The sequence below is a fragment of the Staurois parvus genome, unplaced genomic scaffold (genome assembly GCF_062004578.1).
Source record: "Staurois parvus isolate SC_StPar_1 unplaced genomic scaffold, SC_StPar_1.0 ptg000548l, whole genome shotgun sequence".
Lineage (NCBI taxonomy): Eukaryota > Metazoa > Chordata > Amphibia > Anura > Ranidae > Staurois > Staurois parvus.
In genome coordinates, this window is record NW_028318344.1 from 731,854 (window position 1) to 748,337 (window position 16,484).

At 37.5% G+C, this 16,484-nt stretch overlaps 1 protein-coding gene across 2 annotated transcripts in view; it reads left to right on the forward strand.

Moving 5' to 3' along the window:
* The window catches only part of LOC149451112 (netrin-1-like), a 142,033-nt gene that overhangs the window by 95,081 nt on the left and 30,468 nt on the right, over positions 1-16,484 (forward strand). The gene's annotated exons all lie outside the window — the stretch shown is intronic.

Here is a 16,484-nt window from a genome sequence, read left to right on the forward strand (position 1 = left end):
GCTCATCCTGTTCTTTTCAATCGTAACTGGCACCAGCTAATCCTTACCACCTACATGCTAACTAAGCCCAAGCAATGTGACATATGGCACTAAAGCACTGTAAATTTTATCTATATCTACAGACATGTGTATTGCAGGTTTGGACAGTTTTAAATTTCCTTTAAGGACACCTGCACAATTGCAGCACTAAAGTATAGCCATAGCAATTCTTTTCTTTTTGTGTTTATTTTCCTGGTCATAAATTCAAGAGGAAAATGTAATCTCTATGCAACTTGGCACATCTGTTGTATGTCCGTATCCAACTGTGTCCCAGTAGATTCAAGAAGGTTGGTTAAATGTTTTTCAAAATACTCAAACTTACAAAATGTAGGGGTTGGTTTAAAGAGGATAGTTTTTATTGCTTCCATATTTGTTCTTTTATATGATTATTGTAAATTATCTTGTTTGAATTTTTAAAGTAAAGTAATAATAAATTTGTAAGGCATATTTGGTAAATGTAATGGGTAAGTAAATTTATAGGAGTAAAGATACCCTGTTACCAAACATTTAATTTCAACAAAAACCATACTATAAGATTATATGCACAAGTAAACTATTTTAAACCTGCTATTTACCTTCCTTGTGTAGACATCCAAAAGCATTCAGACTGCTTGGATTGATGTCAGCAGCGGACTGGCCATTTGGAAACTCGAGCACTGCCCGAGGGCCCAGGGTCAGTAGGGGGCCCCATGAGATGCCCCTGGTACCTTTTTCATAGGCTTTTTTGAGTTTGGGCAAGGACACAGGGGCCCCATGATCCCCTATTGCCTGGGGGCCCCATGAGTTGTCAGTCCGCCCCTGGCAGCCCCAACAGACTCAAATCTGTCACTTGAGTGGCACTCTATAGAATTCTCCTTGGCTCCTTCCTTGGAAGCTATATAGAAGTTGGAGGACTCTTGCTGTTGTAGTCAAATTTTCTAGGAAGTTTAAAGGCACATTGTAAATTAATAAAAAAAATTGTGTAAAGTAAAAAAAATGAAAGTAAACTTTTAATTTATAATTTAAAAGACCATTAAAATATGAGCTATATTTGGTAGGTCAGAGATGATGAGTAGTTTGCATAAATAAGAAATATCTTAGCATTAATGATTCCCCAATTACCTGCCTGCCTGTCCTTTTGGAACCAGTGGCCAGCTTCTTTATTTCTTAAGTATTATATACTGATTATATGTAAATCAATTGGGTCTTTTTTAGGACCATAGAAAGGGTGTACTCTGGCCACATATCAAGGATATTTATCATAACACAGCATTTAAAATCAGTGGAATGGGGACTGGGGGCATGCAAATGAATAGCATTTTACATGATAATCTCTTGTCATAATCTCTCAATAATTGCATTCGAGGGAAATAGCAGATCACTTTAAACCATAATTTTGTCATGAGTAAAATATGGTGTCTGCCATTTCTGGCCTCCTTTTAAAAACAATCTAGTTGCCTAGTTGTGCTTGATTTCAATACTTCAATTCACAGACTCAGTATAAGCATAGAACATCAGAGTAATAGCAGAACTCTTTATTTCTGTACTTGTTCTGACTCAGCCAAAATATCAGTGTCTTAGCCATAAAACCTTCATTCCCAAATGGAAGGGTCAGCAAAGGAAGCCTACATAATTCTTTCATGACAGCTGTACTTTAAACATATTTAATATTGATAATAAACTTTGTATTGCCCTGTCATATTTCCTACTGTGGAATTCATAACAAAAATTAGGATTTTCTGTAACATTGGCTTGGCTTCTTTCCTGGGAATTATAGGTGGCTGTATTATTTTGGAAAAGTATATGTGGTGCAGTTTGAGACTATCTCAATGCCCATCCCATAAATCAGTATATAAAGGGTACAAGTCTTTAAACACATTGGGCACTACTCACTTCATTCAAGCACTATCTACATTGCTCTCCTTCTACTATAGGGGGGGGGGGGGGTGGAGACGTTATTTCTATGAAATAAAGCTTCTTTGGCTTTTTGCCATTTGATAAATAAAATGTGAGATGCAACATTTTAGGCCTGTGCTTGTTTTAATGTTTTAATCTAATAACGTTTTGTTTTGTTATATTATACTGTATATAAGTTTACATATACAAGTGTAATTTTTCTGGTTCCCTTAAAGTCCCTGCCACCCTATCTTTTTTCTTCGTATTATTTTGGAATGTTGTCCAGTTGGTGCAGGTAGAAGGGTAAGAATATTTACTACCACCTCTAGATTGGTGTAACTTAATTTACATATCATATCTTACCGTGTTTTTGGTGTTATTCTCTGCACTTGTTTCTCCAAATCGTGTTTATAACTTGGTGTGGTCACATTGTTGATCTGTAGGGTAGAATTATGATCCTCATGATGTTGCCTTAAGCTCTGTCAGTGAAAACCTTAGGTGCCAAATGGGGTGTTTATATTATTTGCCTTCATTTTCAAAGTTTTCATATAGGTTTATTGGAAGTTCTTACTATAATTTTATCATAACATATGTTACTACTGCATCTTTTACTTACTCTAAAACTATTAAAAAGAACACTTTTAATTAGGCCCAAAAGGAAAGTACATATTTTTTAACCATCTTTCAAACCTTATGAATCATTTTTAAATTAATATTTTACACATTGCACTACTGTACGTTCATCAGTACAAAAATATGTAGGAACGTTAGATTTAGCTTAATCCTTTGCAGTGAAAGCATTCTAAATCGGTCACTTAGCTAGAAGCAGGTGTGCATTTTAGAAACGAATGTCTTTTGCAGTCTCAAATAAATATCTTGTGCTCACCGAACCATAGAGAGGATTCACAGCACACTCTGAACCGGACAGTCAGGATCAACAGAGTAAGACACACATGGTGATGTTCTCTTTGAAGAGTAGGAGAGCTTGTATTATGTGAAACAAATTAGGCATTGGAACAGGATTTGAGAATGAAGGAGGAGGAAGAGGGAAAGCATGTGGCAGCACACCAGCCCAAATATTTTAAATAACCTGAAGCAGCACTTGATTTATGTATTTTCCTCATGCATTGGACAGGTTGTCCCTAAGGGATGTGGAGAATCTACAGCTGGACTCATAATATATAATCTATTTTATTAAACTTTTTTCTTATCAAGTTAGTAGTTTAAAGATCATATTTATTGCTTATCATTGCGTTCTTGATAATATATAGCTGATGTTGTTGATATAACGAAGATAATAATATCTCATATTTTCTTGAAATAGTATAGGTTTCACTTGAATTCAGGTCATCATCAACTCAAAAATGTATTTTACAAGTCAATCAAGAATGTATTTGCTTAAATAATAATTTACTTAGACATAACATGATGCATAATTGATAATAAAAAGTGGATTTGGTCTTTAAAGTAGATCTAAACCCTTGCTAGTTGTCATTTAGTTTGCTAAACACCGTGTTGCCATTTTTTTTTTGCTTTACAAAATACTTTTTCATCCTTCTCTGCATTTCAGTGATGCTGATCTCCTCTGACATCTTTTACCCTTTTCCTGTCTACTGCGTGTCAGTAACAACAGTGAAACAGAGACCATGCAATGAGCATCTGCACAGCCAAGTCTCCAATGAAAGCACAGAATGACAAAATATTTCCCATATATTTTGTCGGTTTCCTTTTTATGGCTAGTTTTTTTGAGAACTTAAAAAATAGCTATTTCATTTTTTTGCTTTTACCAACTAGTGTTGAAAATCATTGATGCCTTACTGCTTCGTGGCTATAGTTTAATTTTTTTTTAAAGTGTAAATTTCATGCTTGAATTCCATTATTATAAAACCATCTGCTATACTGACCAATTTGATACCTTTGGCATGTCTGAGACATACTGGGAAAATATTTCTGTTATATGCTGTATGTCCATGCATTTCATGAATAGTAGATGTATATTTTAGTTAAGTAGATCTCCGGGGTATTACCAATTGTGGGTACATGATATATTGTGAACTATGCAGACTACATCAGTATCTCAGTAACATAAAGCTGTCTAAATATGCCTGTTACCATTTTCATATAACTATTTTTAATTAATTCTGTCATTCTTTCAACCATTACATTTTCTTTCTTTCTTTTGTCTTTCTAAAACAATGTGTATAAGGAACTATACAGGGCAAAGCCACCTCTTTGCCTCCCAAAGGAACAAACTTACTGTGGCTAGATTTGGTTTATAAAATTAATTCTCAACCCTGCGGTAGGGTTGTAGGGTGGTAGGAGAGGGAGCTAAATTTAAGACATAGCATGAATATGGACATTAAACTTAGCTTAGTGGTAGCCTCCTAAAGCAAGGCTAAGTGTTTATTCTTTTTACCAGATCAAAAGAGAAAAATTATATATATATAATATATATAATATTTGTCACTTTAATCTGTAAAATAACATTTATAAAATATGGAATCAATGTATAAATAATTTGCCGTGTGGCTATCTTAAGCATTTGAGCAGACACAGTGAATTTTTAGTTACTCCAATATACAGTGCTTATATATGTGTGTGTATATATATATATATATATATATATATATATTATAGATTATAAGTGCTGTATATTGGAGTAACAAATTACAACAATACAGTGATTATTTGTTGTGCCTCTGAAGACATCCACATGGTGAATTTTTTTTTTAAATAGAGCCCTATGTTTATTAGATAAATTTGACTTATTTTTTAGTTAGAACTAGAAAAATAACATATAATAGCTCTGGCATTTGTCGCCTAACAACACGGATAAACAAATATGAATGCATTAATAATGACTGTATTTTAAACATTCATGTTTAGGGGAATTTGAAAAAAAACTAAAATTTTCTCTTGACATTCCTAGATGTAGTAGAATGTTAGGTAAAGATTTGATTCAGTCATATGAAGAGGAATATTCTTTTTTCAAGTATACAACTGTGTGAGGATGGGAGACCTATCTGGATTAATATGGACATTATCTGGATTTTGTAGGAATTGGTGTTATTCCAGCATTGTACAATACCCACAGCACACAGCAAATGGCAGAAAAAAAGCAGAATTTAGCTTTATCAAGGCTCTGAGACATTTTTGAAAGATTGTGTGACTTTTCACCAATGTTTGGAAGCCTGTTACTACTAAAGCAGCCAGGTGCTGCTTTATCAGTGGAGTAGAATAGGGCTCACGTGAAAGAAGTGTCACAAGGTCCTTATATATATATATATATATATATATATATATATATATATATATATATGTCTACAGCAACCCTGGGACACTTACATACATGAGGCCCTGTGTTTCTGAAAATGTTTACCTCACTTTATTAAAGTTTATCACAACATTTCGTTATTAGTAGTGAATAAAGTGGGAAAAAGTTAGAACATTTGTCAAGTTTTAATGCTATTTGTGACTCCACTGGTGAGATTCACTCTTTTTATTTGTCCCATGACCATTGTCAAAGTGGTAGGGAAATCCTACAACTACCACTTTATCATGAGTTAGATGTAAATCTTCTAATGGGTATTCTGGTGACAGCTGTCTAAGAGAGGATTTCCCCTCATTTTGGAAAGATTTCCTTTCACTTTCTTCTGTCTCTATGACAATAAGTGTTGGGAAGTGTCCCTAATTTGACAAAACAACTGACAAAACGTCTTATCTTTCCCTACTAAAAATCCAAAAGTAAAAGTTTTGGGTAGACATAGGGGCTGATTTACTAAAGACAAATAGAGTGTTCACATTTTCCCTTAGCGTAGTGCATGTGATAAGCAAAAAAATGCAGAATTATGTGCAAGTAAAATAAAAATATAGCATTTTTGCTTTTATATGATTAGATGACGGATGTCAGGGGAGAGAGGGAAAAGCCTACTAAGTGTAGCATAGGGACTGTTTATTAAAAACACAAAATTGGCAACTCCCATTGTAAAATTTTGGAGCATCTACACTCCTTTCTCAAGGCAGTTTCTCTGACATGCTTACTGGCTTGAGAAAGGAGTGTGGATGTAGCCAATTACACCCCACTGCCATGATGTCACCTCTACCACCATGTGTTCCAATGTGGTTCCTAGAATCTGGAGGTCTGAGGTGCCATTTTTCCCCCATCTATCTGGATTAACAGACCTAGCCAGTGCATGGAGGGATGTAGACATCACACACTGAACAGTGGTCTTCTTTATTGATGAGTCTGTTGACCTTTTAACAATGTGAGTTGCCAGTTTTGTGTTTTCAATAAACTGTCCTTATGCTACACTTAGTAGGTGCTGCCCTCTCTTCCCTGTTTGTTTAGCTACAGAGACTGCTTCTGCTCTGGGGACAGCTGCCACAAGTGTTATGGACTATTGCTAGAGACTTTTATGGACTCAGTTATAATATAATATAATATAATATAATATATGTTCATGGGGTTAGCCAGATTAGATTGAGCACCTATTTTTTCTTTTTATCAGATGATGGAAGCCAGCAGAGCTTTGCCTCATTCTCTAAGCTAAGGAACATCCTGATCCCCTTTAATAAACCAACCCCATGGGATTCAACTTTACAAGTTGTCTCAGTTTGATTTTTTACAAGTTGTCTCAGTTTGATTTTTTACAAATAGTGTAATTAGTATTAGTAAAGTTACTTCTTGTAGGAACCACTGTTAATAAAGCCTGATATATCTGTGAAAATGAATATATGCAATGACTAGAAACAAATGAGTTCAGTTAAAAGTAAAGTAATTTGTAAAAAATTAAAAACGCACTGGCGATCAAATTGTAAATTGTAAATTATAAGGGTTGTCCAAGTGCATACATTTTACTGTAAAAAAAATGATAATATATAAAAAGTATTTCCTATAGTATCTGTTCACTTGATTTTATTACAGTTAACTGCATTCAAAATTACTTATTGTAAGTCTAGAGAATGTATGGCACTGCATGAGCACAGAAAAACACATTAATCTGCTATAAATTGTCCATGTAATAGATATTACTATTCCTAAAACACACAAAAACGTACTGCAAGGGCATCCATTTATATAGACTCTAGTCTAGTATAGATGGATACCAGGATTTGATTACAATCTGCCAATTACAATTTACAAATTACTTTACTTTTAACTGAACTCATTTTTCTATTCATTGTATATTTAGAACATGTCACTGTGCCTGTAAACACATCTTTAACCAGGATTTACCCCCCTTCCTGACCAGGCCATTTTTTGCATTACGGCGCTGCTTTACTTTAACTGACAATTGCGTGGTCATGCAATGCTCCACCAAAAAGAAATTTACGTCCTTTTTTTTCCCATGAATAGAGCTTTCTTTCAGTGGTATTTGATTGCCTGTGCGTTTTTAATTTTTTGCACTATAAAAAAAAATTCTGACAATTTTAAGAAAAAAACCTATATTTTTTACTTTTTGCTATTAAACATGTCCAGTAAAAATATTTAAAAAATCGCATTTCCTCATGAATTTAAGCCAAAATGTATTCTGCTACATGTCTTTGCTAAAAAAAAATCCCAATATGTGTAAATTAATTGGTTATAGTGCTTACTGGGCTTTTTTTTTTCTCCTAAAATTTTACTGGTAATGGTGGCGATCAGCGACTTATAGTGGGGCAGTGGGACTGCGGCAGGCATTCTGACACTGAGGGGAACGGACTTGGGGTTAACATGTAGGGTAATCAAAGGGTCAATTGTGTGCTGTGTGCCATTTAACAATGTGTGCTGTGTTTGTGCTTCACTGTAAGAACACTGCTTTGCATGGCTGTGCTTTGCACAGCCATGCAAAGCAGTGTGCCAGAGCTGACAGAGAGGATAACTGTTTTGTTTACTAACAGGTCTCCCCCCCATCGGAGACCTTCGGCAATCAGTGGGCACTGACGAGTAATTACCGGACGAGACCCGGTGATTGACAGCCGCAGCGCGTACACCCCCCCACCCAAAAATGCAAAATCACGTATATATACATGTGATTTTGCGCACAGCTGCTGCCCTGTAGCAGTATTTCTGCTATGGGGCAGAGCTGAAGAAGTTAATTAGCCTTGTGCTCTCCCATTAACACATTTTAACTAAATGTTACACCCTCCTGCTTTCATAATTCCATTCCAAATGACTAATCTTTGAGACAATACAAGCCAATATACCCCATGAATATACAGTAAGTGAGTGTATTCAAAGTGTAATAAAATAACATTTTCTACAAATCCAGGTAGAAATATACACTAAACATATCGTTTCCTCCAAGGATCAGGCCCTCCTAACCCTTTTGTATTGAACTGTATTGTTGCTGTATTGTCTCCCATTATATTGTAAAGTGCTGAGAAAACGGTTGGTGCTATATAAATCCTGTATAATAATGATGATAATAATAATAGTTTCCACAGCAAACCAATGTTCAGTATTCACACAATTTTTTGAGTGAACAGTCTGAACTCCAGCAGTAAATCGCCCCAAGCTTTCAATGTGCCTGCTAATGTGTGTCTGTGGGGCGAGCGAGATTTTCAAAATTTTAGAGCAATAAGGTTTTCTGCAAACTGAGGAAAGTTGCCAAAGTTGAAAAATGAAAATACTTGAAAACTTGAACAAAGAAAGAAAACAAGATGTAAAATATCTATTGCAGTCAAGCAGCTGGAAATGTTAAACAGAATCCAATTGCAGCCCATACGCCTGTGCAACTAGACTAATTCTGTCCGTGCCTGCTCCGTGAAGACAAACTTTATGTCTGTCATCACATGCCCATTAAACCCCTATCTGTGTATCACACAAAAAAAACCCACCGCCAGATTCCGAACAAATTAATTGCCAAGCTGGGGACGGAGGAAAGAGCTGTCAGTGAAATGCTCCTGTTTTGTTTGTTGGTAAACTTTCTCAGGATGTGGCAAGATAATCCAACTTACATGATTAAACGTGGAGCTGCTGCTACAAGATGTTCTTTCAGCACTTTACATTCAGAGGGAATTCACGTCTCGCTCTTTGGCAAATGAACATGTCCTATGCTGGGACAATGAGCCCACAGTGCTACTTACTGGCTGCAGCTGAAAGTAAGATTTAAATAGAATAAGAACATTGAAGAATATCAACTGCAATGTGTGCTCTTCTATTCATGTCTTGTTATTTTTTTCGTAAAAACGTATGTCTGGATGTTTTACATTACAGTAATAAAATATGGTAGGAAATACAGTAATGAACACAAAAACTGCTCTTGCTTAACCACTAGCCTACAGGGCACTTATATCCCCCTCCTGCCCAGGCCAATTTTCAGCTTTCAGCGCTGTCACACTTTGAAAGACAATTGCACGGTCATGCAACACTGTACCCATATGAAATTTTTATCATTTTTTTGAGACGGATAGAGCTTTCTTTTGGTGGTATTTAATCACCTCTGGGTTTTTTATTTTTTGCTAAACAAACCAAAAACCAATGAAAATTTGGAAAAAAAAAATGTTTTTATTTTTAGTTTTTGTTATAAACTTTTGTAAATAAGTGATTTTTCTCCTTCACTGATGTGCGCTAATGAAGCTGCAATGATGGACACTGATAGGCTGCACTGATGGACACTGATAGGTGGCACTGATGGGCACTGATGAGGAGGCACTGGTAGGTGGCACTGATGGGCATTGACTGATGGGCACTGAAAGGCAGCACTCATATATGGCATTGATAGGCGGCATTGACTGGCACTGATAGGCGGCACTAACTGGCACTGATAGGCGGCACTGACAGGCAGCACTGACGGGCACTGTTAGGCGGCATTGATGCACACTGATAGGCTGCACTGACTAGTACTGATAGGCGGCACTGATTGGCAGCACTGATAGGTGGCACTGACTGGCATTGATAGGTGGCATTGAATGGCACTGATAGGTGCCACTGAAAGGCAGCTCAGATGGGCACTGGTATGTGGCATTGATGTGCACTGATATGCACTGATATGTGGCATTGATGTGGCACTGATGGGCATTCGCAGGTGGCATTGATGAGCACTGATAGCTGGCACTGATGAACACTGACAGGTGGCACTGCTGGGGCTACACTGATCATCAAGGCACACTGATCATCAGTGCCCTGATGATCAGTGTAGATGTCCCCTCTGAGGAATGCTGATTATTGGCTCTTCTCTCCTCTCGAGCTGTCAGCGTGACAGCTTGTGAGGAGTGAAATGCCGATAACCGGCATTTCCCTATTCACATGCGATCAGCTGTGATTGGACACAGCTGATCACATGACCGAGCCGACATCTTCGGCTCTTTCTGTTGATCGGTGATCCGCTGTGTCCGAGGGAGCCGCGCATGCGCGGTTAGAATGGGAGGACGTCATATGACGTCCTTCCAGAACGAGAGAACCGCCTTGCGCCCATCATTACCTTATATGGCGGGTGGGAGGCGGTTAAAGTGATTATGTATTTAGATGAAAAATATTTACCTAACTTATAGGGGTTGCTTTACTAAAGGCACATAGGTTGTTCACCTTGTAAGGGAATTTTCCCGAGCTTAGTGACAGTGGTAAAATTTTAGTTTGCAAAGAATACCCAATTACATGGGTATAAACTACATTTTAAAAAAATCAGCATTTTTGCTTGCATGTAATTGTATGGTGGATGTCACCGGAAATTCGCCTCATTAACTAATCTCTGCCGAAATGTATCTTGCAAAGAGCAGCTTCCCTTGCAAAGTGAACAGTTTTTTGTATTTAGTAAATTACCCTCATTCACCCTGAGGTCATCACAGAGGACAAGGGGGCACTCTTTAAGTCTGGAGGAAAAGAGATTTAATCTTCAAATATGGAAAGGTTTGGATTCTTTCTTGGATACACAGAATATAACTGGATACTAACATTTATAGGTAAAGTTGATCCAGGGAATATCCAATTAGGAAGGAATTTTTTTCCCCTGCAGGAGCAAATTGGATGATGCTTTGATGGATTTTTTTTCGCCTTTCTCTGGATCAACTGTGGGTATAGGATTATAACTTCTTTTTGGTTGAACTGGATGAGCTTTTGTCTTTTTTCAGCCAGACTAACTATGTAACTATTTACAGCAGGCACTGTATGATGGCTGCACCAGTCTTTATTGTGCTCCCCAGTTTCCCCTATAGCACCATCAAAAACCAGGTTCTCTTAGGTATAGATCAAACATAACACTGCCATCTGACTCCCACAATTCTGTGCTCAGTTATTGAATGACCTAAATAGCCAGGATGGAAAAAGGCGGAGAAGTCATGCCAAGGTTTATGCAATTAGCACCTTTCAGAAAATTAGTGTTTGCATCAGGTCTCCAACAGTGGTTTGGTGTTGATGGTTAGGATGCATTCTGAACAGTATTTTGGATTGATTTACTAAAGACAAATAGACTGCACACTTTGCAAAGTGCAATTGCAATCTGCAAGTGCAGTTGCTCCAGAACTTGTAAATGAGGTAAAGCTTCCCTTTGCCAAAAATACCCAATCACCTGCAAGGAAAATAAAAAAACAGCATGTTTGCTGACACGTGATTGAATGGTGGAAGTCAGCAGAGCTTCTGCTTATTTACCAAGCTCTGGAACAACTGCACTTGCAGAGTGCAATTGCACTTTGCAAAGTGCACAGTCTAATTGCCATTAGTGAATCAACCCCTATGTGTTAGGTTTTTTGTAATCTGTGTACAAAGCCTATGTAAGCTCTTTTTTCTTAGATTAATTCCACAAAGAATGGTGGTGAATATTTTGTCCGTTTTGTATGTACTTTTTCATTTGGAATAATAAACAGCTGAAGCGTTTATCCCACTTGATCACCTTCATTGCAAGTGTAGCAGGAGAGATTAATCCTGTTTCATGGCTGTGATCTGCTGACTGGCCTCTCCTGTGTAACCTGACACTTGCCCTGACACAGACAAAGCAGTGAGAGATTTCAGCCCCCCCTTTCTCCTCTCAGACTGTAAGAGAGAGAGAGCCAATTATGAGAGCCATTAAAGGAGCCAATGTCAAGGACTCTTTCAAGCAGGAAGTGCAGCTGCAAAGCATTGTGGACGATGGAGTTTTGAACAGAAACGGCCTCATAGGCTAATATGGAGATAGAATTAAAAAAAGAACCACGAAAGCCATCATGCTTAGGGAGAGCAGAGTGAAGGGGCCATCTGGGGGCTTTCTCCTGAGGGAGAGGGAGATTGCATGTGGCAGGAGAGAGATTGGACCTGGCAAAGAAGTGCTGATGGGCAGTGCACTGCATGCTTGGTGATCTGGATCAGACAAAGGAACATCCAAACTGAGAGAAGTGGTCTACAGTACAGTGCCTACACTGACAGTGTGAAGTGCTCATCGTGAGGTGACCAGAGGAACCTGTCATTTCCAGGACGATCGTTTGGGCCTTTGTCACAGGATCTGGTGAGAGGGATTTCTCCCACTGTCAGATGACAGGAACATTGCACACATACAGAGACATCATACCTTGCTCATATTCACCAGGCACTGGGTTGTGTAGATGGCCCTGCTGAACAGACACCGTGTTCACTTTGCTATACAAATACTGCCACAGGATTACAATTACACTTTAAGTGTTTAAGGAGTTTAAGTGCACCAACGAAAGTGGCTAGCTGAAGATCCCAACATTCATCCAGTTACAAAGAGACTGAAGTTACTGGTGCCATACGAGCACGCGCATGCGTAGTCAGGCCTCTATATTGCATGGTGTGTGAGGGAATAGCTTTACCTTGAAAGTAGCTATTAAGCATCAGTTGGGTACAGTGTTTTCCTATTGGGGTCATGGTGTCGGGGTTTAGAAGGGAGAAGTCTGACACAACAGAGAGTCATTCTTCTGCTCTCCTCCTGCTTGGACATCATGGGGCCAAATTTATGAAGAGGAGTTAAATCCACTTTGAGGTTGCCATTTAAGTGTTTGCCTCTGCTCTTGGGGTTATTCATGGTTGGAATCCCCTGAAAGCAGCCCGAGTGTAAAAGTGAGTTATATTGCTTTCCGTCACAGTATTTGTTGTTCTCTTGATTCTCCTAACATATACTGGTTGTTAATGTTTATTACTTCCCATAGAGGTCTACAGTAAAGCTGATCTCTGTGTTTTATTATAAAGTGTGTGCTTTTCATTGGTCCTTGCACTTACACTATTGCCAGGTGTGCCAGTGTGGGCTGAGACAGTTCTTGGGGTTGAGAGGAAGAGTGGCGGAGTGAACAAACTTAAGCAGCCCCTTCGGGGGTATCGCTACACAAGAATGTGGCACAAGTTTTTGGGAATCACTTGAAATTAACAAAAACTTGTCTCCATACCTAGGTAGCCTTATGATATCATTATGACTTGTGTATACTGACGTGTTGTTACTTTTATATATTAGCCAAAATAAAGATGATAATATTCTTTTTTATCTAGTTTAAAAAAAAAACATTTTGGTGTTTAGAAAACAGAACTAACTTAAACATAGACATTGTCTGCAGATGCACATCCACTATTTTTCAAAAAGTGTCTGCAATCTTTCCACATATGATATACAGGTGGGTGGGACTGCTGAAATGGCAAAGGCATACAGTGTGAACAGATGCAGTTTTAATATGATTTTTCATACTTACAGTATCTGTTGTGAGGATTTTTGTTTGAGTGCAATATGTCAGGCTCCTGCAGACACATCCTCCATTTTTTTTGCCCATACCTGTCATTTAAATCAGAATAAAACCTAGATAATATAATAAAATACTTGAGCAAAAACACATTCAGATCACTTAGAATTCAATTTTTTGCTTGATCTGTACTGTGGTATGAAACTTATACAAATTTATAGGTAGATTATTTGAGCAGCATGTATAAATGAGAACTATGAAAAATAAGAATATCTTTTAGCATAACAATGACATGGGCAATATACATATAGACACAAATGGTTGAAATTCCCATTGGGTAGATACAACTATAGTGATTTGTCTACATCAGGTATAGATGAATCGCAGTGACCTTTCTTGTAAGCTCTGATATCAAGTGTCATTACTATGTCATCATCATCATCAACAACCATCTTCGCATTTTAAAATGTTTGCTTTTTAAAAAGACCCAGATAGGAGATCTTGAAAGAAAATAGTTGGAAAAGTTAGAAAACCTAAATAAACAAATCGAAGTACTCCTGATGAAGTCACATGATATGACGTAACGCGTAGGGTGCGCCGATGATGTCAGGTCATAAACCGAAAGTGCATGTGCCGGCATTTTGGATAAGGGATTTCTGCATATTTCTGACTTTTACTAGATTTTTTTAAATAAAGGTTATTTTGAGTGGCAATATTACGCTATATGGAGCATTTTTTTCACATTGATGTGCAGCGATCTGGAGATGTTTAAAAGTGCTGGCTAACGATGGTGAAGATCTATGCACCAGTATACCCTCCCGGGTTAAATGGGAAAGCATAGTTTGACCTGTGATTACGGGTCAAACCTGGAGGTGAGCACAAATGAGTGTTGAGCACTAAGGGGTGACACAGGAGCACCGTACACGTGTATGCTGTAGTATGGTACACTGGTTTATTTCGAAGTACAGCGGATTTAAAGGGACTATATTCTAATGCCACTTATAGTTGGTGTATGTGGATCACGATTTATGGGATATATACCACACAAGTCCTCGTGCTGGTATTCACGATTTAAAGGGACAGTTCACTATTAAGGACAATTATTCGTTATCTGTGTGCACAATTCATGTATAGCACTGTTTATGTGCATTATGTATTATGTATTATGTATTGATTAGACGTCTGATATAGCATACATTGATTCTCACAAGCATAGTCGTTTGTTTTATGTACGTATTTATTGTTTAGCACTATATTTTGCATTTATATTGTTGCGCTGCACTTTCGATTTGTTTATTTATGTTGTATATGTGGGAACACATTATTTGCTAGCTGCACAAGTTTTCCTTTTTGTAGGAGGTCCGTAGCGCTGAGGGTTTTCTATACAAGTTAGAAAACTTGTTATTCCTTTGAGATATACTGGTGCTCGGACTGTCAGCAGCATGTCTCCTACTTGTGTAAAGCAAAGAGAGGAAAACACTCATCAGCTTAATCTTGTAATTGATTTTCTTAAACTAGTCAAGAATTTTGATTCTTTTGATTAAACATATAATCAAAAATTAGAAACTAAATTGCTCTCAGTTAACTATGAAATAACAACTGAGAGCCTGTTCTTATTGAAAATACTGGAATCTTGAGAATCACTAGTATAGAGAATAGAGATTGTTGTTTACTGATAATGACCTCTTTAGACCACTTTATCTTTAAGTTATCATTGATTAATAACTAACGTATTCTTTTGAACTGTTGTCACATTACATTAAGGTTGACAAGAGGTCTGTGTTTTTTGAACAATAGAGACTTGGAGATTGGTTACTAGACAGGATCTCATCAAGCCATGGATGTCAGACAACATTATTGTGTCTAATGAGTTTAGAAGACTGCTCCATAAGAATTCACACATTTACATTCCTTTAATATTTGGCCAGTAAATTTCACACTAGAATGTGAATATACACACTGGTTGATCTGGAAGGCATGTGAAAAAGAAAATACTGTGGAAAAAAGTAGATAAAACAAAATAATGCTAAAAAAAAGCTTTCAGTTAGTACTAAACTGGAAAAGATGGACAGACAATGCTCTTGGCAAATTTACTACTTTTCTTGGTAAATAAGTCATTGAACAGGATACATGCCAAAAAAGTTCTATATATCATTCAACCATATATTTTAGTAAGCAGGCAATAGTATGAGGTTACATTTAAAGGATACGTTCACCTTTTAGACAAAAATAATAAATCCACATTTTTTTGCAGGTAAAAAAATGTGAATTTTTTTTTGGTCTGCAGGAGTCTGGAAAGCATTGGTAGATCGCTGATGCCATGAAGGTCTCCTGCAGACCTGTCAGAATATCTGCTTGTCATACGGGATGTACGGGCAAGCAGATATACTGACAGGAAGCTTCAATGAACTACCATGGCGCTCCACAGTGCAATGGTAGTTTATTGAAAAATACAAGCCAACAGCCGCTAAGGCTCCCGGACCTTGTAGGCTCTCATTCACAGAATACAAGGCCGCACTGGTTTCAAATCTGACCGATAGTACGCGAAGACTTCTCCCCATATTATTTGTCAGTGGGAGGAGGGGCAGCAGGCACTGCTACAGCTATGGGAACATGTTACATCTTCCACCCTAAAAATGGGTGGAACACGTAACATATTTCCAAAAGTGAACTTATCCTTTAAACCAAACTCAGTAGTAAAGCAGTGCAAACAGTGCAGCATGGTAACCTATAATAATCAAGTGAGCTTATCTTTACAAAATTGCTTGTTTTGGACTATAGCGACTTTCTTCAATGAACATGCCTGCTAATGACATAGAAATATAGGTATTGGTGCAAATATAGATATCTCTTATACCATGTAGCAGCTAAGTTATACTTAGGACCCCATTTATAATGCAGTAACAACCCACTACCACTGCCATATCAAACAATTAACAGACATGAATTACCAGACACAACGGTGTACTTTAAAAATGTGCATTGCGTGCTGA